This window comes from Trachypithecus francoisi, unplaced genomic scaffold (genome assembly GCF_009764315.1).
Source record: "Trachypithecus francoisi isolate TF-2019V2 unplaced genomic scaffold, Tfra_2.0 Lachesis_group10, whole genome shotgun sequence".
Classification (NCBI taxonomy): domain Eukaryota; kingdom Metazoa; phylum Chordata; class Mammalia; order Primates; family Cercopithecidae; genus Trachypithecus; species Trachypithecus francoisi.
In genome coordinates, this window is record NW_022681455.1 from 56014771 (window position 1) to 56041874 (window position 27104).

A 27104-nucleotide genomic window follows, 5' to 3' on the forward strand; every position below is an offset into this window, starting at 1 on the left:
ATTTGTGTGTTAAAACATATTAAAATAAATCAGAATTGAATAAAGTAGGGTTTGAATACTTGCCTCCCAATCCTTCTTCCTCCCTCCCTAGAGTCATTAACAATTTCCTGAATGTATATGGTCCCATCTTTTTCTATGCTTAAATACATATACATATATTTAAACAAAATATAGATATTTAAACACATAGACATATATGTACTTTTAAACAAAAACAATCTTGTTACACATAATACTTTTTAAATTTTATTGAAAATTCATATGCCATCACATTTACACATTTTTAAAATCATTGGTTCTTAGTGATTATACAGTTTTGTACAACCATTATCACATTCAAAGTTTAGAACATTTTTGTCCACTGGAAAAGAAACTTCAGCAGTCATTTCCTCTTCCACCAGCCCCCACCCCCAAGTCACAGGCAAGCACTAATCTATTTCCTGTCTCTGTAGGTTTTCCTAGTCTGGACATTTTATATAAATGGAATCACGCAATATGTGGTCTTTTGTGTCTGGCTTCTTTCACTTAGAATGTTTTGGAAGTTTATCCATATTGCTGTATGTATCACTACTTCCTTTCATTTTATTGTCCAATATTATTTCATTACATGGGTATAATATATTTTTATTCATTCATCAGTTAATGGACATTTGGGTAGTTTCCACTTTTTGTTTTGTATGAATAATGCCGCTATGAACATTTGTGCACAAGTCTTTTATGGACATTTGTTTTCATTTCTCTTGGATAGATACCTAGAAGTGGAATTGCTGGGCCATATGGTAACTTTATGTTTAACATTGACAAACTGCCAAACTATTTTCTAAAGTGGCTACACCATTTTACATTCCCAGCAAATGTAAGTTTTAATTTTTTCATATGCTAATCAATACTTGCTTTCATCTGTACTTATTACTGCCATTTTACTGGCTATAAAGAGGTATTTCATTATGGTTTTGATGTGCATTTCCCAGTCTAATGATGATGAACGTCTAACTAGTGTGCATATTGAATATTCTTTTATCTTCTTTGAAGAAATACCTATTTCAAATCATCTATTTTTAATTGGATTATTTGCTTTCCAGTTATTCGGTTATACGAATTCTTTATGTATTCCGGATACAAATTCCTTATTAGATACATGATTTCCAAGTATTTCATCCCAGTCTGTAGGTTGTCTTTTCACTTCATGTAGATGGTGTTGTCTGAAGCAAAAATTTTTAATTATAATGAAGTTCAACTTGTTATTTTCCTTTTATTATTTGTGGTTTTGGTTTCATATATAAGATGTCCTTAGTTAATCCAAGGTCACAAAGATTTGTTCCTATGTTTTGTTTTGTTTTTTTCCCTAGGAGTTTTGTGTTTTGACTCTTACATTTTGTTCATTTTGAGTACATTTTTGTGTATAATATAAGGCTCCAAATTCATTCTTCTGAATGTGGATATCTAGTTGTCCCAACACCATTTGTGGAAAAGAATATTTCCCCCATTGAAGTGCTTTATTATCTTGATGAAAATCAATTGACTACTAAAGTAAAGATTTATTTCTGGACCCTATATTATGTTGATCTACATGTCTATATTTTTGCCATCACCACACTGTCTAGTTTATTACAGCTTTGTAGTAAGTTTTAAATTAAATGGCAGGGTGCAGTGGCTCATGCCTGTAATCCTAGCACTTTGGGAGGCTGAGGCAGGCAGATCAACTGAGGTCAGCAGCTCAAGACCACCCTGGCTAACAGGACAAAACACCCATCTCTACTAAATACACCAAAAGAAAATTAACCAGGTGTGGTGGCACGTGCCTGTAATCCCAGCTTCTTGGGAGGCTGAATCTCTTGAGGCTGGGAGTTGGAGGTTGCAGTGAGCTGAGATGGTGTCACTGCACTCCAGCCTGGGTGACACAGCGAGACTGTCTCAAAAAAATAAAATAAAATAAGAAAGTGTGAGTTCTCCAATTTTATTTCCATTTTCAAGAATTTTTTGGTTATTCTGTGTCCCCTTACATTTCCGTATGTATTTTAGGATCAGCTTGTCAATTTCTGGGGGGGAAAAAGCCAAGTGGTATTTTGATAGGGACTGTATTGAATCTACAGATCTATTTGAAAAATGTTGCTATTTCAACAATATTAAGTCTTCCGACCTGATTCATGAACTTGAAATGCTTTTCCATTTATTTAGATCTTCTTCAACTTTTTCAACCGTGTTTTGTAGTTTTTATGGTACAAGTCTTGAAGTTTTATTGGTGAATTTATTCCCTAGTATGTTTATTCTTTTTGATGCTATTGTGAATGAAATTACTGTGGTAATTTTATTTTCAGATTGTTAGTTGTGACTGTATAAAAATGTGATTAACCTTTGACTAATTTTGTGTCCTGCAATGTTGCTCAATTCATTATGTCTAGAATTTTTTAATTAATATATATTTTCAAAATTCCTTTTTTTCACTTCACAATATATGGATATGTCTATCTTTACAAGTCAGTTCATATATGCCTTTTTAATTTCCATTTTAATAGTTGTCTGGTATTTCACATTATGATATAACAAAATATATGTATCCATTCTTCTATTGATAAGCCTTTATACTGATTTGTCTTATTTTTTATGTTGCTATCACAAAAATACTACAATAAACATTTTTAATTATACCTGTAACTACTCACTTGTCTTACTGTTTTATAGGTCAGACTCCTGAAAAAAAGAATTGACTGGTCGTAGTACACATTTATCTAAAATTTTAGCAATTATTCCAAAATTGTTCCTCGAAAGAGTCCAGATTTTTCTCTCATCAAAAGACAAGATAGATTCATTAAGAATGAACATCAAGGCTGGGCCTGGTGGCTCATGCCTGTTATCCCAGCACTTTGGGAAGCCGAGGCAGGCGGATCACAAGGTCAGGAGATCGAGACCATCCTGGCCAACATGGAGAAACCCCGTCTCTACTAAAATAAAAAAATTAAAAAATAAAAAATTACAAAAAATTAGCTGGGCATGGTGGCGGGCACCTGTAGTCCCAGCTACTTGGGAGGCTGAGGCAAGAGAATGGCACGAACCCGGGAAGTGGAGCTTGCAGTGAGCCGAGATTGCGCCACTGCACTCCAGCCTGGGCAACCAAGCGAGACTCCATCTCAAAACAAAAGAATGACCATCAAAACAGTGAGCAATTCCTCATAATTGTCCTTTAATTGGGTTTAAAAGGTCCTCTCCAAAAGCAGCAAGATCTCTCCTGTGATAGTCAAATTAGAGTGTATAGATATTCAGTATTGCTGATGACGGCATCTTTCTTTTCAGACACTTTTAACTAGAAATAACAGAGAGGAACTAACATGCTGAGAAACTTTCGGACACTTTTGCTAGCAGATTCTTAGGGGAATGTGGCTCACTAGGTCTCAAAATATAAAGTACATGTTTGGAATTCAGAAACACTTGCAAACTGGGTATGGTTGTATACTCAACAAGGACTTCTCAAAATAAACAATTACTTGAGTTTGTATATACCTACAAACCGATACATATGTCATGTATGTGAATTCTGGCATAAAATGGTTAAATCCTCATGCTGCTGCCAAAGGAGGTATATTTTAATCATGTTCCAAAGAAAGTATGATGGTGTCACCCACCAGGAAATGCCTGTTAGTTTACACCCCTGCCTCTAAAGAGAGTTTTGAAGTACTTCTACATTGCCTCACCAAATTACCATACTTTAGAGAACTGTGCAGGAAAAAAAAAAAAACAAAAAACAAAAAACAGAATGAGAACAGAATGTTTGATAGGAGTTACTTAACAAAGACTATATGCTGAGTAAGTATATTAGCAAAAACTAAGATCTTTCTGCCTTATTAGTAAGAAGCAGGAAGTGAACTGAACCCCACGTAAGACGACACTGGAAAATGAGAAATGCAGACCATCACAGCTCAGAACTTAGAACCTTCGCCATCAGATTCAGGTTTATCAGTGATTTTGTTTTTATTGAGAAATAACTAACTAAAAGTAGAATTCAAGGTACAGGATTTCTAGTTGAAACGTATGTATTTGGGGCTAAAACACTAGAGTAAAATCTGAATTGCTTACAATTCGTCAAGATTTCTTTGTTCTTAATCCAAAACGTGTTTTTAGCTTTCATCTCCGCTCCAAAGCACGTAACTGCTAAACGATTTCCATATGGAAGCCATTGCGTTATGAGTTCTGGACAAAACAATGATACATGGTTGCCTTAAAGGAGTTTATCGTACAGTTGGAGAGATAGGCATGCAGATACATAGACACAACACAAAATCCTACAAAAGTCTATAAATCATTGTTTACAGAGATTTTTCATGCATTATGCATTTAATAGATTATCTATAAACAATATAAAGCTGTAATTAACCCTTTAAAGCTATTTGCCAAAGTAAGTGTAAGTAATTACATTGCTTTATTTAATTTTTAAAGTACTAAAGTCTTCCAACTGAGCTTAAGTGGATCCATCTTGTTCACTGTACCTCCAGCATTTATCACAACGCTTGCTATAGTAAGTATTCACTGTTCCTCATAAATATATACACAGTAATATACCACATAACAATGTTTTGGTCAACAATGAACCACATATGCAACAGTGGTCTCATGACATTATAATGAGGCTGAAAAATTACTAGTCATTTTAATATATATATAATAACTAGTGGGCTAGTTATTATAACATCATAGAGCATGACCGTTACTAAGTTTAGATATGTGTAGGTACGCAAATTGTGTAGTAATTGCCTACAGTATTCAGTAACATACTGAACAGATTTGTAGCCTACAAGTAACAGGCTATAGCATATAATCCGGTTGTGTCTATGCCATCTAAGTTTATAAAGTAGTTACATAAAGCCTAGATGGCACAGCCTACTACATAGTGCCCTAAAGTTTATGTAAATACACTGTAGTTACATAGCCTACTACACAGTGTACTTATAGTTTACAGTACTTAGTACACTATACTTACTTACATACTATGCCTAAAGATACATAACCACCTAAGGTTACATTTCTTAGAAGAAATCCCTGTCATTAGGTGACACATGACTAAAATTATTATGTGTCAATTCGATGAAAATTTTAAGATTAGTGGAAATAATTTCTAAAATTCAGACTAACGCATAAAATCATAAAATAGAAAATAAAGATACAAAATTCCACCAGCTTTGTAAACAATCTAAAACTACATAGTTTTGCTCAGATTTGTGATGGCATTCTTAGAAAATTATTGAAACTGGAATTGTTACGTTTGAAGTATATTTACATGTTGCATTGCAATACTACTCTCAAAAAAGCTGACATTGCTTTATACATCATTCAAAAGTATATGAAATTCCTATTTCCCCAAAACGACCCAGAACTTTGTCAATGCTTCCTTTTAGGTCAACCTGATATGTGACAAATAATCTTGCATTGCTGTTTTCACTTGCATTCCTGTGATTACAAAAGAAAGCATTTTCTGTTCATTTTCCTTTAATACTTCTTTATGAATTGGCTCTTCTTGAATCTTCTCTCATGAATATGTAAGTTCTTTATACAGCACTATTATAGAGTACCTTTTCCATCATATATTGCAATGTTTTCTGTTTTGCACATCTGCTTTTAATGTCATACACTATGTTACTTATTATCAAAACATTTTATTATTTATGCAACAAACTAACAAAAATTTTCCTCTTAGTTTGTGACTTTGATGTCTGTCATTTCAAAGGCCATTAATAATCCAAAATAACAATTATTTCTCCGTAATATTCCTAGTTTTATTTTTTCTCTAAACTTCAACATTTCAAGTGTTTTAATGTAAGCTTGGATTATCAATTCAAATTTGTTTCCAAGCAGCACAGTTATTCCAATGTCATTTGATAAATAGGCTAATAGCCCTGAAATGCTACATTTGTAAGACAAAAAAAAAATTGTAACTAATTTTTTTAGTTCTATGTTATTTATCATTATGTCTATTTTGACAATAGTACCACGTTTTTCAGATGACAGTATCTTTGTAATATCTTTTGTATTACAATACCTTTTAATTTGTATTTTGTTGAAAGCCTCCTCTCTTTCGGGTGAGCATTCCAGAGTTTCCAGAGCATTCTTTCATGTTTATTCTGATAAATCTTAAAATTTTTTAACAAGGTATTTCTCTCCAAATCTTATTAGAATTGGTTCTGCAATTCTCAGAATAGTTTAAAATTCTCCATGAGGTAGTTATTTTGCTCAATTTTAACGTAATTTGAATAAGTATGGAAGTCTTTGCAAGAAAAAAAGGAATAAGTAGAAAAACAAATCTGAATGAGAAAATTCACAATGTCAACAATCTTGTCAACAAAGACCCCTAAATCTTTTCTTTCTACGGAGCCTTGGGGAAAACTAACAAAAACGAAAACAGTGCTTTTTAAACCACCAGGGGGCAGTGCACTCAAAATAATGGAGATCAGCTATCATGAGCTAAAGCCTAAAGTTTCCCTTCTCTTGAAGATAAAATTTACGTAACGACAGCCTCTAAGTTCATTTTAAACTCTGAAATAATTACAATCCTTAAATCTGATATTAGCAATATGACATTTATAATACTTAGAGAATATACACAGAAATATAGTCACCACTGAATTTTTCCATATTAATACTACAGTCTCTGCCTGCCCAACCACATTGCTAAAGATCTACATAAAACCTTAAGGTGTTCTGTATGAATGAGAACTCCTTGGAAACAGGAATTGTGCTTTCTCACCAGTTGTTTCTTCTATACATAGACAGAACTCAGTTTATTGTAAAAACTCAGTATCTAATGAATAAAAAACAAAATAAATGATTTGTAGTCTCAGCCCTACTCAATTTCTGCATTAATTCAAATGAAACCTGCATTACACTATGAGCTATTGCTACCCTTAGGCAATTGGGTTCTCTGCCCTGAGCCCTGCACTTCATCTGGGCCTCTTCCAGTAACAACCATTCTCCCTCTGGCCAGGATTACTCTCCTTTCCCCAGACAGTGCAACAGGGCTACCTTTCCCATCATACTCTGGGTGTCTCAGACACAGATTCACTGAAGCCCCTGTGTAGTTCTACTTCTCTAGGCCCATCTTACCCAGAGCAGATTATGTAATGGGTGTGCAAGACCCAAAGAATGGCTATTTCTTTGGACTGTGGACAGAATTTTATTGTGCAGTCCGGGATTTATGGACCAGACAGATTCAAGGAGAATTTTTTTCTCTTTCTTCCTTATGTTTCTGGGTCATATAATTTTTAACAATAATTACATATTACTTGTATTGTTTTTAAAACACAGAGAAGAAGATATGGAAGTAAAACCCACTTCACTTGGGGACAGATTGGATCTACAGAATAATAGGACAACTGACCTTGTATATCTTTCTGGCATGAGCACTATCATCAAATGAAATTTGGAATTCTAGAAAAGGAATGGGTTTATGCATATGGCATAAGAATGCTAAATTCTGTGAAGAACAAGTTGTATTGAAGACCTGTGTAATATCTATGTGCAACTATCTAGAAAGCAGTCAGAAATTTGTGTGGAGATCTCAAGAGGAAGGTTTTGACTAGATCATGCATTTTTGAGAGGTGCCTAAGCATAGCTAACAATACAAGCAAAGAGTCTACTGAGGAAAAGTATAGAACATATTAAAGAATAAGACTAAAGTCAGTACCATTTTAGAGAGAGAAGAAAATGACATGTTAGAATAAGAGAGAAGAAAATGACAAAGAGTCATTACTCAGGAGAAAGATCAGAAAAGCAGAAACCAAGGAAAAGTTTCAACACATATAAAGACTTCTTGACGTCAAATGCAACAGAAAAATCATACACAATACATTCTTTCAAGCACTGTCTAGATTTGATCATCAGGAGGCCACATGTGACCTTGGAGACAGTCATGTTGGTAAGCTGTCAGAGTGAGGTCAGAGAGCTGCAGGCAGAAAAAGGAAAGAGAGATAAAGAAATAAAGCTAATGGTAGTGTCTACCTTTTCAAGACTTCTTCCCTGGAGATGATAGGGAGAGAAAGAGTGCAATACCTTCCAGCTTGATGAGAGAGGCTACTTTCAGAAGAAGCTGTAGGTTCATAATAAGCAAATCTGAAAAAAATGTCACCCGAAAAACTGCTCACATTGGAAACACAAATGCAACCTCTATCTCTGCTCTTTTTCTGTTCCTTCTTGACTCCCACCCACCAACATCCATCATCAAGTGGTATCAATTAGAAATCAAACATTAAATCAAAGTACTACTTCCTGTCAACAAGGTAGAGTTTCTCTTCCATGAAGACTAACAATAACGTTGGACTTTTATTCATCATCTTTTGATCATTTTCTTGGAATGTAACTCTGATAACTGAAATCTCTATTAACAAGACAATAGACAACAGGGTTCTAAGCAGTAAGGAGTAAATTGATGGGCAAATTTGCTAACGCAGAATGAGAAGCTAGTATAAGAATCCTTAAGGAAGTCAAAAAAACATTTAGGCTGACCAAAGTGTTTTAGTTTCCTTTGGCATTTTCATCTTGGCTTTAACTTCTCTTCTTACAACTAAATTTGTAAGTAATGAAGATTTAGTATTGATTTGTGCCAGCATGGATTTTCATGGATTTTTCTTGGTCTAATTCATACACCACTTCTTACCCCTTAGCAGAGTCACTTTCCTCTGGCATATACTGCAAACTTTACCTGCCCTACTCCTCATTGTTCTCCTCTCACAGCCAGCTTGAACCATCAGCCATTACTAACTGAGCAGTCTACATCCTGCCACTGAGTGGACACTGCTGTCTTTATGTAGATGAGCACAGGAAACAAGGCTGTGAACTAAACCTGATACATTTTAGAGCCCAAGAAAGGAACCCTAAGAAATTGAATCCAATTCCCTCAAGTGTTTCAAGCACTCTCCAAAACAATGCCTTCTGAGCTCTTCTGTGAGACTCTCCACCCTACTTTTTGAAACTCCATGTGCTTCTCATGATATTCAACCACCCTCTCTACCCACTCCCATCCTTCTAGCACAGTGCCCTAAATCCGATTCATTCCATCCATTTAATACTCTGGGACTGGGGAGTATTGAGACTAATGAGGAACATGACCCTCCTTTCCCAAAAGAAATACTATGTGAGTTGGGGAAGAGGCAAGTGGGTACTACAAGCCTCGCAGGCCCCTTAGAATGCTGGAGGTGCCCAGCTGCAGGAAGACCTCCAAGGACACACCTCTAGAGGACAAATAAAAATGATCAGACAGTATAGCTTGAACCCATAAGGAAACATGAAATAGTTTCCCAGCTGCCTCCAAGTTGCTTTGTAATTTGGGAGGCACCTCTGCCTCCTCTGATACAGTGAGTCACAAGATTAAATGGAGCAGTAATTGTACTTCTCAAGGGTGGATCCCTTAAGAAAAAAGAAGTTTGGAGATAATTGTTCTACCAAGTCCTTAATAAACTTCTTTGCCAAATGCCCTTGTTCTCAATTTCCATCGGTGGGGGGTGGGGCAGAAGGGGGTGGTTTATGCTCCACTGACTTCTGCTTATTTCATTTAGGAAAAAAATCCAAAATTCATTGTCATGTGATGCCCAGGATACCAAATGACCAATTTGACAGTCTCGATGAGCCATCTGTTTTAGTTGTAGCCAAAATCTTCTCATCACAGCATCCTATGGTGAGCAAGTTTTTAGATGTTGTCCTTGTGCATTTATACAGCACCTGTGATATGATTCAAGGTATCCTAAAGGGATTACCAACACTTGTTCAGTTATTCATTTAACCAATCTATTTGACTGTCTTGCTGTAGTTGTGGGAATTGTGACTGATATTGGGAATATCACGTTGAATAAGACATGGGTTCCTGCCTAGGAGCTTACAGAAAGTAAATCATTAGCCCCAAAATAGTGTGACTAGTGCTGTGATGGAATGAGGCAAAAGGAGCGATGGGGAAAGAAAGAAAACACACTTGAAGAAATCAGAGATAGCTTCTAGGAGGAATGATCACTAAAGCTGGGCAGGCATACCAAAAAGGAGTAAGCATTATTGTAGCCCAGAAAAAACAAAAGTATATTCTGGTAGTGGGATCAGCCACGGAAGATAAAAGCCTCAGATAACCCGGTTAGAGAATTTGAAAAGGCTTATGACTCGAATGCAAGGTTTAACGCAAGCAATTTTACTTTCATCGAACAAATTCAGAATGTGTGGCAGAGATGTTTATTTTGTTCAAGGAAGAAAGTCAGTGGTGGAATCTTCAATAGAATTATTGTATTTGATCTGTTAAGTTCAGAAATTTTAGCATATATAGTGTATTTGTCTTCACACTGCTGTAAAGACACTACCCAAGACTGGGTAATTTATAAAGAGAAGAGGTTTAGTTGACTCACAGTTCCACATGGCTGGTGAGGCCTCAGGAAACTTACAATTATGGAGGAAGGGAAAGCAGGCACATCTTACATGGCAGCAGGCAAGAGAGAATGTCAAGGAGGAACTGTCAAACACTTATAAAACCATCAGATCTCATGAGAACTCACTCACTATCATGAGAATAGCAGGGGGAAAACCGCTCCTATGATCCAATCATTTCCCACCAGGTCTTTCCCTGAACACATGGGGATTATGGAGATTACAATTCAAGATGAGATTTGGGTGGGGACACAGAACCAAACCGTATCATATAGTTTGAGGATTTTGGCTACTGGCACTCAGAAACCCTCAAAATACATTTTCTGAATTATGAAAACTTTTCTTTATAAACTGTTTTAGAATAGTTGTAGATTTACAGAAAAGCGCAAGATTGTACAGAGAGTTCTCACATATGCTACATTCAGTTTTCCCTATCAACACTTTGCAGTAGTATCATACATTTGTTACAATTAAAGATCCCAAATTGATATTACTAAGTAAACTCCATACTTTATTCAGATTTCCTTAGTCTTTTATCTGAGGTCCTTTTTCTGTTCCAGGATCTTGTCCAGGATACCACATTACATTTATTTGTCATGTGCTTCTGGTCTCTTATCTCAGATTTTGCATGGTTTTGACGACCGACAGTTTTGAGAAGTAGTTGTCAGTTATTTTGTAAAATCTGCCACAGTTTGGGTTTGTCTGATGCTTTTCTCATGATTAGACTGAGGTGATGGGTTTGTCAGAGGATATATAAACTCTTAAGCAGAAAACTGCATGGGTGTAAGGGAAGAATGTCCTTAGGCAAAACTGAAAAGTGGGTATAGTTCCCACTAGACAACCATTTCCCCACTACATCCATGCACATTTTCTCTCCACTTCCCCAGCCCCCAACACGCACTGCTGTCTCTCGTCCATTTCTCCACGCCACTCAGGTTCTTCCCCAAAGAATGCTTCCTCTACCTTTCCCTCACTAGCTCACTTAGGAGCCTGTTTATGCCTCCCTCAATCCCCAGAGCTATTACACGTGCTACTCTCTACCTAGAAATTTCTCCAGAATATTACCTACACCTCTAAATGGCCACCCCATTCCATTCTACACCCCTATTGACCTCCCTTTCATACTTCCTGTCTCAGACAAATATCACCTTCTTGAGGAAGACCATCTATCCCTTGGCCACACCTTGCCTCTTGGACAGTCAGATCCTTCTACTTCTAGGGAAGCTTGAGCTGTATTTTCATAGTATTTGTCTCAGGTTGTGATCAGATGCTCATGTGATTCTGTGATTAATGCCTACTTTCTCCTATTATTTGTAAGCTGAATGAGAGCAGAAAATATTTCTATTTTCTCCAACACAATATTGTTGGTGCCTTGCACAAGGCCTGACAGCCATTAGACATGCACTGCGTATCTGTTAGAGGGAGGAAAGGAGAGATGAAGACAATAGAAAACACCAGCTTGGTTCTCTGACTTGATTAATCTGCGTTCTGGGATCCTGAAGACTGTAGCAGTGTAACTTCAGTTTTCTGTGAGCATGGTAAGAAGCATTCCAAGGTAAAGTATGAAGGGAATGCTTTACAAGAGCAAAGTTACCACCCTATGAAACAAAATATGGGGTGATAACACCTGTAGTAATTAGAAAATGTTTTTGCATTAGCATATGCCATTCCACCTTATGAGACACAGGACATCCTCAGACTAATATCAGCTCTGTATCTTAAACTATCTCAAACACTAGGAGTTACCTCTCAGGATTCATGGAAATCAAAACACATTAAAGATGTCCATTGTGGTGAGTAACATGTTCTGATTATCAGAGGCCATTAGAACAACTCTGCCTATAGCCAGTAACTTCCAAATTGACCTTCCACTAAAAATCACAAATTTACACACACACACACACACACACACATATATAAAGCAACAGAGGAACCAGCATTAAATCCTTTTTTGGAATCTTAAAGTATATAAATATTTAAATAGTGGGGAATATAATTCATTTTTATGTATTAAAATGCTCAACAAGTAATAAAACATAAACAATGCTACCCAGAAAGAAATGAAAAACATCTAAAATGGTTTTTTTGTTTTTAATTTTGTGGGTACTTAAGAGGTATATATAATTTATGAGGTATATGGAAAATTTTGACACAGGAATACCTTGTCTAATAATCACATCAAGGTAATTAGGGTATCCATCACCTCAAACATTTGTCATTTCTTTGTGTTAGAAACATTCCAAATATACTCTATTTTTAAATGTATATTTAAATTGTTATTGACTATAGTCACCCTGTTGTGTTATCAAATCCTAGGCCTTAGTCATTCATATTTTTGTATCCGTTCATCATCCCCACTTCCCCCAAACCCCAAGTCATCTTTTCCAGCCTCTGATAACTATCATTCTACTTTCTATCTCCATGAACTCAGTTGTTTGAATTTTTAGCTCCCATAACTGAGTGAGAAGATGCAATGTTTGTTTTTCTATGCCTGGCTTATTTCACCTGACATAATGACCTCCAGTTCCTTCCATGTTGTTGCACATAACAGGATTGCATTCTCTTTATGGCTGAATAGTACTCCCTTGTGTGTATGTACCACATTTTCTTTATCCATTTGTCTGCTAATGGACATTTAGCTTGCTTCCAAATCTTAGCTATTGTGAATAGCAAAACAGTAAATATGGAAGTACAGTTAGGTCTTCAATATACTGATGTGCTTATTTTTGGATATATACCTAGCAGTGGGATTGGTGGATCATATGGCAGTTGCACTTTTAGTTTTTTTGAGAAACATCCAAGCTATTCTCTATAGTGATTATACTAATTTTCTTTCTCCTCAACAGTGTACAAGTGTCCCCTTTTCTCCACATCTCACCAGTATTTGTTATTGCCTGTCTTTGGATAAAAGCCATTTTGACTGGGGTGAGATGATGTATCATTGTAGTTGTGATTTACATTTCTGATGATCGATGATGTTTAACACCTTTTCATATACCTGTTTGCCATTTGTATGTCTTCTTTTGAGAAATGTCGATTCAAATATTTTGCCCATTTTTTTAATTGGATTAGATTTTTTTTAATTGGGTTGTTTGAGCTTCTTACATATCTGGTTATTAATCTCCTGTCAGCTGGACAGTCTGCAAATATTATCTCCCATTCCATGGGTTGCCTCTTAACGTTGTTGATTGTTTCCTTTGCTGTGCAGAAGATTTTAAGCTTTACATGATCCCATTTGCCTATTTTCTCTTTGAGTGCCTATGCTTGTGGGATATTACTCAAAAAATCTTTGCCCACTCCAATGTCCTGGAGAGTTCCCGCCCCCGCACCCCGCAAAATCTTCTAGTACTTTCATAGTTTGAGGACTTAGATTTAAGTCCTTAGTCCATTTAGTTTCAATAATTGTATATGGCAAGAGACAGGGGTCTAGTTTCATTCCTCTGGATATGGATATCCGGTTTTCCCAGCACCATTTCTTGAAGAGACTGTTCTTTCCCCGACGTATGTTATTGGCACCATTCTTGAAAATGAGGTCATTGTAGATGTATGGATTTGTTTCTGGGTTCTCTGTTCTGGTTTTTTAGTCCATGTGTCTGTTTCTATGCCAGTATCATGCTGTTTTGGTTACTTTCACTCTACAGTATAACTTGAAGTCAATCAATGTGATTTCTCCACTTTCAATCTTTTTGCTCAGGATAGCTTTGGCTATTCTGGGCCTTTTGTGGTTCCATAGAAATTTTGGGATAGCTTTTTTTTCTATTTCTGTGAAGAAGGTCATTGGTATTTTGATAGAGATTGCATTGAATCTGTAGATAGTCTGGGATAGCATGAGCATTTTAACAATATTTATTCTTCCAACCCATGAACATGGAATATCTTTTCATTTTTTTTGCATGTGCTCTTCACTTTCTTTAATCAATGTTTCACAATATTCACTGTAGAGATCCTTTACTTATTTGGTTAATTTTGGTTAATTTCTAGGTATTTAATTTTATTTGTAGCTGTTGTAAAAGCAATTATATTCTTGATTTCTTTTTCAGATTGCTGTTGGCATTTAGAAATGTTATGGATTTTTGTATGTTGATTTTGTATTCGACAATTTTACTGAATTTGTTTATCGATTCTAACAGTTTTTTCATGGAGTCTTTAGGTTTTTCCAAATACAAGATTACATCATCTACAAAGGTGATTTGAATTATTCCTTTCCAATTTGGATGCCCTTTCTTTCTTTCTCTTGACTGACTGCTCTAGCTAGGACTTCCAGTAATGTGTTGAATAATATTGCTAAAAGTGGGCATCCCTCCCATATTTCAAATCTTAGAGGAAAGGCTTTCCATTTTCCCCTGTTCACTATGATACTAGCTGTTGGTCTGTCATATGTGGCTTTTATTATGCTGAGGCATGTTCCTTCCATATCCATTTTTTTTGAGGGTTTTATCACAAAAGAATGTTGAATTTTAGCAAATATTTTTCAGCATCAATTGGATCATATGGATTTTGTCCTTCATTGCGTTGATAGGATGTGTTGCATTATTTGATTTGCATATGTCGAGTCATGCTTGAATACCTGGGATAAAGCCTACTTGGTCATGATGAATGTTCTTTTTAATGTGTTGTTGAATTTGGTTTGCCAATGCTTTGGGGGTTGTTACATCAATGTTCATCAGAGAACACTAGGTTTGGTTTTTTTGTTTTTTTGTTTTTTGATATGTCTTTGTCTGGTTTTGACATCAGGGTAATACTGACCTCATAGTATGAATTTAAAAGTAGTCCCTCCTCTATTTTTCAGAAGAGTTTGAGTAGAATTGGTATTAGTTCTTCTTCAAATGTTTGGTAGAATTCAGCAGTGAAGATATCAGGTCTTGGGCTTCGCCCCCACTCCCCAGGGAGACTTCTTATTATCGCTTTAATCTCATTATGTATTATTGGTCTGTTCAGCTTCTGGATTTCTTCATGGTTCAATCGTGGCAGGTTGTATGTGTCCAGGAATTTTTCTATTTCTTCTAGATTTCCCAATTGTTGTCATATAGTTGCTCATAGTAGCCTCTAATGATTCTTTGCATTCCTGTGGCATGAGTTGTCATGTCTTCTTTTTCATCTCTGATTTTATTTATTTAGGTATTCTCTTTTTGTCTTAATTAGCCTAGCTAAAGGTTTGTCAACTTTCTTTAGCTTTTCAAAAACTTTTTATTTCATTGATGATTTGTATTGTTTTCCTCAATTTCATTTATTTCTGGTCTGATCTTTATTATTTCTTTTCTTCTACTAATTTGAGGCTCGGTTTGCTCTTGATTTTCCATTCCTTTAAGAATAGACGTTTTTGAAGTTTTTCTTCAAAACTTCAAAACTATTTTATGAAGTTTTTGAAGTTTTTCTTCAAAACTTCAAAACTATTTTATGAAGTATTTGAAGTTTTTCTACTCTTTTGCTGTAGGTGCTGATAGCTATAAAATTTCCTTCGGTAATGCTTTTGATGTTTCCCATAGGTTTTGGTATGTTGTGTTTCCATTATCATTTGTTTCAGAAAATTTTTAAAGTTCCTTCTTAATATCTTCATTGACCCACTGGTCACTCAGGAGGATATTGTTTAATTTCCATGTTTGTATAGTTTCTAAAATTCTTCTTTCATTGATTTCTAGTTGTATTCTGTTGTTGTCACAGAAGATACTTGATATAATTTCAATTTTTTAAAATGTTTTAAGATTTGTTTTATGGCCTATGATCAGCATGCTGGGGAGAAGGAGGTGTATTCTGCAGGCACTGGATGAATGTACTGCACATATGTCTTAGGTCCATTTGGTCTATAGTGCAGGTTAAGTCTGATGTTTCTTTGTTGATTTTACATCCAGATGATCTAACACTGAAAATGCATCTTGAGGTTTCTAACTATGATTGTATTAGAGTCCATCTCTCTCATTAGCTCTAATAATGTTTACTTTATATATCAGGATGCCCTAGTGTTGGGCACATATCTATTTTTAAATTGTTATATTCTGTTGATGAATTGACCCTTTTTCACTATATAATGACCTTGTTTCTTCTTATAGTTTTTTTCTTGAAATCTATTTTGTCTGATATAAGTATACCTGTTCCTTCTCTTTTTTGGTTTCCATTGACATGGCATATCTTTTTTTATCCTTTTATTTTCAGCCTAGGTGTATCTTTGTAGGTACACCTAAGCTGAAAATAAAATGATAGAAAGTGTGATTTTTGTAGCAACAGATCACTAGGTCTTGTTGTTTATTCAGTCAGCCACTCTTCTTCTTTTGATGGGAAGAGTTTAGTCCATTTATATTCAATGTTATTATTGGTAAGTAAAGACTTGCTCCCATCACTTTGTGGGGTTTTTTTTCTGGGTGGGGGAGGTTGTTTTGTGGTCTTTTCTCTCTTATTGCTTTCCTTCATGTCTACTTTCTAGTGAAGGTGTTTTCCTCTGGTGGCATGTTTTCTTTCTATTTTTTGTGTATCGATTGAGGCTTGCAAACAACAGCAATTATTACGGCCAATTATTTTAAGCTGAGGACAACTTAACATTGATGGCATAAACAAACTAACAAGGAGAAAAGTAATAAAAACTACACTTTAACTTTGTCCCCCTGCTTTTCAGCTTTTTATTGTTTCTATTTGTATCTTGTACTGACTTGAAAAGTTGTTGTAGTTATTTTTGAACTTATCTTTTAGTCTTTCTACTCAAGATATGAGTAGTTTACACACCACAATTACAGAGTTATAATATTCTGTTTATCTGTGTACGCATTATTAACTGAATTTCTCATATGATTTCTTTTTGTTTGTTAACATCCTTTCTGTTCAGATTGAAGAAATCCATTTAGCATTTCTTGTAGGACTGGTCTAGTGTTCATGAAATCCCTTAGCTTTTGCTTGTCTGGGAAAGTCTTTATTTTTCCTTCACATTTGAAGGATACTGTCCCTGGATATACTATTCTAGGATTAAAGGGGCTTTTTTTTTTTTTTATCAGCACTTTGAATATGACATGCCATTCTCTCCTGGCCTTTGAGGTTTCCACTGAAAAGTCTGCTGCCAGGTGTGTTGAAGCTCCATTTTATGTTATTTGCTTCTTTTATCTTGCTGCTTTTAGGATGCTTTCCTTATCTTGACCTTTGGCGGTTTGATTATTAAATGTCTTGAGGTATTCTTCTTTGGGTTAAATCTGCTTGCTGTTTGTATTAGCCCATTATCATATTGCTATAAAGAACTACCATAGACTGGGTAATTTGTGAGAAAAAGATGTTTAATTGACTTATAGTTCTGCAGGCTACACAGAAAGCCTGGCTGGGAGGCCTCAGGAGACATAATCATGGTGGAAAGTGAGAAGGAAGCAATCACATCTTACCATGGCAGAGCCAGAAAGAGAGTGAAGAGGGAAGTGCCACACACTTTCAAACCATCAGATCTCATGAGAACTCACTGACTATCATAAGAACAGCAAAGGGGAAATTCACCCCCAAGATCCAACCACCTCCCACCAGGTCCCTCCCCCAACATTTGGAATTACAATTCAACATGAAATTTGGGTGGGGACACAGAGACAAACCATGTCATTTCTCCCCTGGCCCCTCCCAAATCTCATGTTTTTCTCACATTTCAAAACACAATGATGCTTTCCCAACAGTCCCTCAAAGTCTTAACTCATTCCAGCATTAACTCAAAAGTCCAAGTCCAAAGTCTCATCTGAAACAAGGCAAGTCCCTTCTGCCTAAAAGCCTGTGAAATAAAAAACAAGCTCACTACTTCCAAGATACAATGGAGGTACAGGCATCAGGTAAATACCCCCATTCCAAAAGGGAGAAATTGGCCAAAACAAAGGGGTTGCAGGCCCCATGCAAGTCTGAAATCCAGCTGGGCAGTCATTAAATCTTAAAGCTCTGAAATCTCATTTGACCCCATATCTCACATCCAGGGCACACCAATGTAAAAGGTGGGCTCCCAAGGCCTTGGGTAGTTCTGCCTCACAGAGTACGGCCCCCATGGTGACTTCCACAGGCTGGCACTGAGTGCCTGTGGCTTTTCCAGGTACATGGTGCAAGCTGTCAGTGGATCTACCATTCTGGAATCTGGAACACAATGGGGCTCTTCTCACAGCCCCACTAGGCAGTGCCCCAGTGGAGACCCTATGTGTAGGCTCCAGCCCCACATTTTTTCCTCCACACTGCCCTAGTAGAGGTACACCACGAGGGCTCCACTCCTGCAGCAGACTTCTGCCTAAACATCCACACATTTCCATATATCCTGTGAAATCGAGGCAGAGGTTCCAAAGTCTCAACTCTTCCCTTCTATGCACCCGCAGACCCAACACTACATGGAAGCCACCGACACTTGCAGTTTGCACTCTCTGAAGTCACAACCTGAGCTATATCTTGGCCCCTTTTAACCACAGCTGGAGCTGGAGAGACTAGGACACAGTATACCATGTCCCAAGGCTGAAAAGAGCAGAGGAAACCTGGGCATGGCTATAAAATCATTTTTCCCTCCAAGGCATCTGGGCGTGTGATAGGAGGAGCTACTGTGAAGGTCTCTGAAATGCCCTGGAGACATTTTCCCCTTCACCTGGGCTATTAACATTTGGCTCCTCTTTATTTATGCAAATTTCTGCAGCTGGCTTGAATTTCTCCTCAGAAAATGGGATTTTCTTTTCTATTACACCATCAGGCTACAAATTTTCCGAACTTTTATGCTCCACTTCCCTTTTAGATATAAGTTTCAGTTTTGGATAATCTCTTTTTCATGCATATGAGTATACACTTTTAGAAACAGCCAGGTTAAATCTTGAATGCTTTGCTGCATTAAAAATATCTTCTGCAAGATACCCTAAATCATCTCCCTCAAATTAACAGTTCCACAGATCTCTAGGGCAGGGGGAAAAGGCCATGAGTCTCTTTGCTAAAGCATAACAAGAGTTATCTTTACTCTAGTTCCCAATAAGTTCCTCGTTTCCATCTGAGACCCTCCCTCTGCCTTGACTTCACTGTCCATATTACGATCAGTATTTAGGTCAAAACAGTTCAATAATTCTCTAGGATGTTCTAAACTTTTCCTCATCTTCCTGTTTTCTTCAGAGCCCTCCAAACTGTTCCAACCTCACCCATTACGCAGTTCCAAATCTGCTTTCACATTTTTCAGGTAACTTTATATCAATTCCTCACTCCTGGTACCAATTTTCTGTATTATTTAATTCTTACAGTGCTATAAAGAACTACCTGTGACTGGGTGATTTATGAAGACAAGAGGTTTAAATTGGCTCCCAGTTCTGCAGGCTGTACAGGAAGTATCACTGGGAGGCCACAGGAAACCTACAATTATGGCAGAAGGTGAAGGGGAAGCTATCACATCTTACCATGTTACCAAGTATCACTGGGAGGCCACAGGAAACCTACAATTATGGCAGAAGGTGAAGGGGGAAGCTATCACATCTTACCATGTTACAGCAGGAGAGAGAAAAAGAGCTAAAGGGGAAGTGTCACACACTTTTAAACAATCAGATCTCATGAGAACTCACTATCACAAGAACAGCAAGGGGGAGAGATCTGCCTCCATGATCCAATCACCTCACACCAGGTCCCTCCCACAACATTGGGAATTACAATTCAACATGAGATTTGGGTGGAGACACAGAGACAAACTATGTCACTGTTCTTTAACCTTCTTGTATTTGAAAATGTGTATGTTCCTCTAGATTTGGGAAGTTCTCTGTTATTTTTCCTTTGAATAAACATCCTCCCCCTATCTCTCTCTCTCCACCTCCTCTTCAAAGCCAGTAACTCTTCAGTTTGCCCGTTTGAGACATTGTTTTCTACATCCTGTAGGTGTGTTTCATTCTTTTCCATTTTCTTCTTTTCTCTCCTCTGCATATTTTCAAATAGCTTGCTTCAAAAGTTCACTAATTCTTTTTTCTGCTTGATTCATTCTGCTCTTAAGAGATTCCTGGGCATTCTTCAGTATATTAACTGCATTTATTAACTCCAGAATTTCTGCTTGATTCTTGTTTTTTCTGGATGGTCTTGATGATTGTGGATATTCTGGAGGTCTGGGCATAGAAAAGTTAGGCATTTATTATAATCTTCACAGTCTGGGTAAGTTTTTACTTGTCCTTCTTGGGCAGGCTTTCCAGGTATTCAAAGACACTTAAGTGTTGTGCTTCATGTTTTTGGTCACTGCAGTTGTTATCTACAGTATGAGACACTTCACTCTAGTAATGCTGTGGGTCTTGCAGACTCATACAGGTACTGCCTTGGTGGTCTTGGATAAGATCCGGAACAATTATCTGTATTACTTAGAAGAGACTCTTGTTCTCTTCCCTTACTTTCTCCCCAAAATAATGGAGTCTCTCTGTGCTGAGCTGCCTGGAGCTGGGAGAGGGGTGACATATGGACTCCTGTGGCCACCAACACTGGGACTGTGCTGTGTGAGACCTGGGCCTTACAGAAGGCCCATGATAACCCCTGCCTGGCTACTGCCTATGTTCACTGAAGGCCCTAGGGCTCTATAATCAGCAGGTGGTAAAGCCAGCCAGGCTTATGTCCTTCACTTCAGGGTGACAAGCTCCCCTCAATGCCAGGGAGGTGCAGAGATGCATCTGGAAGCCAGAGTGCAGAGTCAGAAATCTTAGGAATCTCCACGGTGCTCTCTTCTACTGCAGCTGAGTTGGCACCCAAGCCACAAGTTTTTTCTTACTCTTCCCTGCCCTTTTTACAAAGAGAGGCACCTCTCCCCTGTGGACCCCGTCAGCCCAGGCCCATAATGAGCACGGCCTGGTTACTACCACTGTTCATTCAACGTCTAAAGGCTCTTAAATCAGCTTGTGGTGAATGCCCCCAGGCCTTGGACTCTCCTTTAAGGAAAGTGAGCTCCCCTTTGGCCCAGTAAAGGTCCAGAAATGCCATTTAAGAGCCAAGGCCTGGAATCAGGAACCCCAAGAGCCTGCTTGCTGCTCTACCCCACTGCGGCCAAGCTGGTACTTAAGCTGCAAGACAAGGCTCCCTTTATTCTTTCATCTCCTTTCCTGAAGCATAAGGAGTCCCTCCCTGTAGCCACCACAACTTGGAATGTGCTGGGTCACACTTGAGGCCAGCATGTCTCAGAGCCTCAAAGGCCCACTGTAAGTATTGCATGGATATGCTGCTGATTATTAGGGTCCAAGGGCTCTTTAGTCAGGAGATGATGAATCCTCCTAAGACTGGGTCCTTCCCTTTAAGACAGCATGTTTCCTTCTGGCCCATGGTGTATCTAGAAATGTCATCCAGTAGCTAGGGCCTAGAATGGGCCTCTCACAACTCTGCCTGGTACCCTATCCCATTGTGACTAAGCTAGTATCCAAGTTGTAAAACAAAGCTTTTTTTTTTTTTTTTGAGACAGAGTCTTACTCTGTTGCCCAGGCTGGAGTGCAGTGGCACGATCTTGGCTCACTGCAACCTCCACCTCCCAGGTTCCAGCAATCCTCCCACCTCAGCCTCCCAAGTAGCTGGGATTACAGGTGAGTGCCACCACACCCAGCTAATTTTTGTATTTTAGTAGAGATGAGATTTCACCATCTTGGCCAGGCTGGTCTTGAACTCCTGACCTCAGATGATCTGCCTGCCTTGGCCTCCCTAAGTGCTGGGATTACAGGCATGAGCCACTGCCTGTAGAAACAGCCAGGTTATATCTTGAATGCTTTGCTGCTTAAAAGTATCTTCTGCCAGATACCCTAATCATCTCCTGCAAATATAAAAGTTCCATAGATCTCTAGGGCAGGGGAAAAATGCCACCAGTCTCTCCGCCCAACCGGCAAAGCTCTTTTATCTTCCCTCTCTTCTGTTCAAGCAGAAAGAGGAAATCTCTCCTGGAGCTATGAGTTGCGCTGACTGGGGTTCGGTGGGTGGGGTGGTTGTAAGCACTACCTTGGCAACCCTGGCTGGTGTTTGACTAGGTTGCATGCCCCAGGGTTCACTGGCTCTGAGCCCAGAACAGGACCAGGATTTGCCCAGGAACTTCAGTCACTGTGACCTACATTACCTTTTAAGTTTATTTAGGACCTCAGAGCACTTTAACCCATGGTGGCAGAGGTAGCTGAAACTCAGGTTGCAACTACTAGAATGGACGATTCTTCTCTGGCTAGAGCTGGTTTAAACGCTCCCTCTATGGGCACCAGCTGAGTTCTGTCCACTGTTACTTTCTGCCTTGTCAAGGAAGCACTGAGTTCAACATAAAGTTCCACAAACACTGCATTCTCCCTCCCCTAAGCATACAGATTCTTTCTCCATGCCATGCAGCTGCTGCCAGGGGGTGCAGGAGGGGTGGTATTGGCAATTCAAGACCATCTTTCCTACTCTCTGCAAAGTTCTTACTCTTCCCTCCCCTTTTGTGCAAGCAGAAAATTGAGGTTCTTTTTGTCTCCTCCTATGGCCACCACTGCCTCAGACCCACAGAGGCACTGCCTGGCTAGTTAAAACCAAGTTCTGCGATTGCTCACCTTATTTTTTGGCTCTTATGAAGGTACTTTTCTGTGTGGACAGTTGATCATTTTGGTGTTCCTGCAAGGAGGCTGATTGGTGTAGTCGTCTGTTAGGCCATCTTGCTCTGCTGGAATCCTCCAAAATATATTATAGATGAAACACTATAACCATACATTCCATTATGATTTCTGCCTAGAATAAATGCTAATGTAAGGACTACATATTCTAATTATATTTTTGAAACACTGGACCTAATTCCATTTGCCTGAGTTAACCAAAAATCCACTGCCTCAAAAGCATGCAGTGTTTCCTACACATACACACCTCCCTAATCCCAGAAAAACAAAGAGTGGTTTCTGGAACCGAATCACTTAGCAATTGCTTTTTTGTCTACAGCTGATACAATGTTGAAAAATGTGATTCTTCCTATAGAATGGAAGCCCATAAATTAGCCATAAGGTAACAATTCAGATAATTTCAGATTTGTCATGAAAAATTCACAAAGCAGTTCTCTTTTCTATTCATTAATAAAAGTTCTATTTTCTTTTTTCTCTTCTCCAGTTCACCAGAATTGTTCTCAATTAGCTAAACTGACATTATTTTATCTTTTGTTCCTCAGTCAGTCAACAAACATTGATTGAATGCCTATTATGTCCTGCTCACATACCAGCACCAAGGACAGTCACATTTCTTGCTCTCATGGAATTACAGAGGCAGAAGACAAATAAATATGCAAGTCTACATCAGTTAGAGTTTAAATGAGAAAGGCCTCACTAAGTTGGACATGAGTTTTAAATAACAAGGAAAATTCAGCCTTGAGACATTGTAAAGAAAATGTATTCCAGGTGGAGAGATTTGCAAGGGCAAGGCCCCAAGACTGCAGCAAGCTGAGTATGTTTGAGAAACAAACCAAAACCCAGTGTAGATGGAGCATCCTGAGTGAGAAGGACAATAAAAGATCAAGCTAGGAGGTAGTCAGGACCCAGAACTTGTAGCAGTTTTCAGGCAGCAATAAAGAAGATGATCAGGTTTTACTCCAATGAAAATGAAAAACTATTGGAGATTTTTAAGCCAGAAAGTGGAATTAAGCCATAATTTACATTTTTGAAATAGTATTCCAGCTACAATGTGGTTAATGGATTATACTGTTCAAAGTAGACATAGAGAGGAAAATTAGGAAGTTATTACAGTAATCTAAATAAGAGATGATTATGGCTTGATCGAGGATTCTAACAGTTGAAGAGGAATTAAATTTAATTTGGGAAGTCAGCTGAGAGGACCTGTGGATGGATTCAATGTAGGGGACGAGGAAGAGACAAATGAGGGGTAACAACTATGTTTTACACCACATTTCCAATAGGGTAGAAGATGATAATACCTATTAAGAAAGGGGAAAAACAGTTTAAAGCACAGGGAGGAGGGAGGAAGAAGCAATCAAGTGTTCCTTGTTAAGCATATTAAATTTGGAATGCCTAGTAAAGTGATAGTTTACAGACAAGGAACCCAAAGACAATTATCATGTTCTAGCATTTAAAGTTCAGTCCTTATTCCAAAGTAAATCCAACTTTAGAAAGGACCACAGAAATTATCTTATTCATCTTGCATTCACAGCATAGAACTAGCCTACTTACTGATCAAACAGAGTTAACCTTGCATGTATGTATCATTCTGCATCCTTGCTAAGCATTATTATAGACAGTAATAACAAAAATAATGAAAGTATTACTGGAGGAGATCTTCCTCCAGTTTGCTTAATGTTAAGAATCTTTTAGCACTTTTTACGTTCATGGGTAATTTAGTTAGGTGAAACTTGATTCTAAGAGCTTGTCTTCAGAGAGGAGTTAACAAGGATAAATGCTCTAAATATAATTGCATTGGCTTCCAGTACATAAAAAAGACATCACTGAAAATCTGTTGAAACCCAAATAGAGTCTATAGTTTAGTTAGTAGTATTTATTGTGCCAATGTTCATTTCTTAGTTTGGATGACTGTATTATGGTTATGTGGGATGTTAATATTAAGGAAAGGAGAGTAAAGGTATACAGGAACTCTCTGTAATATATCTTTGCAACTTTTGTACAAATCTAAAATTCTTCCAAAATAAGAGGTTATATAAAAACAAACAAAAGGATACTGATCTATGTCATGTAACCAAAATGGTTGAAGTACCTCACAAGGAACTAGAACCAAGAAAGAAGAATTAAATAGTGCTGATAATCATATGCAGAATATTCGCCTTTGATAGCAACGGAAGAAACACATATCAACATGAGATAGAATGTGCTTCTTATAAAATCACCCAATATATAATAACCAACACTGAGTAGAGTTTGGGAAAAAGATCCCTTTATACACTGCAGGGGATATTTATCATGTCAGTATCTTTATATTTAAGCTAATAGAAAACTTGCCCCACATTGGAATAGGAAGGAATTCTTTGGCTCAAGAATCTGAAAAGTTTAAAGTTAAGTAAAGTTTCAAGTAAGAACTGGCCCAATACATAAAAATTGAGGTTCTTTTTGTCTCTTCTGACTGCTTGACCCTAATGTTATCTCCACATGTGCATGGGACTGTAGCAATTTCCACAGCTATATTTTTCCTCTTTGCACCAGGAAGCCAAGAGAATGATTTTTCTAATACTTCTGAAAAAGAAAATGTTTCTCACCTCAATGGCTTAAGTTATGGGTCCATATCCCTGAGCCATTCACTCTGGCCTGAAGGGTAACTTCACAGGGGCCAATCCCTCTAACACCCTCTAGATGATACTATGAGAGGGAAGGTCCATTGAAGGATAAAGGAGGTGGAGAACACTATTAATAGTTCCTTGAAGGAATGCTGTAATATAATGTAACTTTTATGAAAGCCTTTTAAAAATCATGAATTTCAAACATTTCCAGCATTTGCATTTATCTCAAGTAATCAAAGCTGTACAAAGAAAGAAAACATGCACAGATGTTCTGGTAATTTTATACATGTAAATTCTGAAATAAACTAAATGGTCAGCTATAGTATGTTTGTTACATGAGTTACAATGCATTGCTCAATAGACTACCATGTATCTGGTAAATGTGATGTTTTAAGAGACTATTTACTAGTAAATAAAGATCATTCTGTACTAGTAAGTTCAACAAGTGAGTATTGATGGTCTACTGGGATAGATCAATGAACACAAGAGAAAAAGATGTCTTCTCTCTTGGATTTAAATAAAAAATTAATATTACAAAGAACATGACTTGAGTTTTTTTAAAAAACAAGATTCTCAGTCGCACGCACACATGAATATCTGCAAAACATACGCTTTCACACACAAATATTTACAAAGTTGTACATCAATGTTAGGAGTAGCTTTCTCTGGCTTGTGCTTTAAATGAGATTTGTTTTTTCTGTTTGGTTATTTTCCAAATTATCTAACATAAAAATGTACAGTACTTCCTTTTAAATCAGAAAATAAATAACAAGTGTTTTTGTTTTTGTTTTTGTTTTCTTTTTTTTTTTTTTGAGACAGAATCTCACTCCGTCGCCCAGGCTGGAGAGTGCAGTGGCGCTATCTCTGCTCACTGGAAGCTCCATCTCCCAAGTTCATGCCATTCTCCTGTCTCAGCCTCCAGAGTAGCTGGGACTACAGGTGCCCGCCACCACGCCCAGCTAATTTTTTGTATTTTACTACAGAAGGGGTTTCATCCTGTTAGGATGGTCTCGATCTCCTGACCTCGTGATCCACCTGCCTTGGCCTCCCAAAGTGCTGGGATTACAGGCATGAGCCACCACACCCAGCCAAGTGTGTTATTTTTTTAAAGAGTAGATATTGACTTCTGCTGATATCTTGCCATTTGTAGAACACTTGCTACGTGCTTATTTTTTTTCTTTTCATTCTTACATACTTTGGGGTTAGGTGAGGAAAATGGGAGAAGAGAGGATGTTGAATCCTATTATTCTATACTGAGAACTAATTCTACCTAATTTCCTCAAATCAAACACTTATATCAAACCTCATTCATTTTAGTAAATGATAAATTTATATTCTACAAGAGAATTGCTATTTTTAGATCTGAGAGAAACTAAAATTGGATGCAAGGAATGGACATTACCTACTTTTATTATCTAAGACATGATTCCAGAATTGTAATTTCATATTACAGAATTCCCAAAGCATGACTTCTGTCATAGATTAAAAATGATTCTCATAGTGTCAAAGACATTTTGATTTAAACTTGGTGTGTAAATTCCAAAGCCATTCCCAGAGTAGAGATTTTTTAAAGAAATTTCCC

At 37.5% G+C, this 27104-nt stretch overlaps 1 long non-coding RNA gene across 2 annotated transcripts in view; it reads right to left on the reverse strand.

The window, feature by feature from the left end:
* Nucleotides 1-4044: 4044 nt before the first annotated feature.
* LOC117087389 overlaps nucleotides 4045-27104 on the reverse strand; it is a 67702-nt gene continuing 44642 nt past the window's right edge. The window contains exons 3-4 of one of the 2 annotated variants that reach the window (XR_004438794.1): nucleotides 22854-22971; nucleotides 4045-4185 (exon numbers count right to left, since the gene is read on the reverse strand). This is a non-coding gene — a long non-coding RNA (uncharacterized LOC117087389). Of the gene's footprint in view, nucleotides 4186-6034; nucleotides 6254-22853; nucleotides 22972-27104 lie in introns of those variants that run through there. The other variant, XR_004438795.1, reaches the window with a different exon arrangement.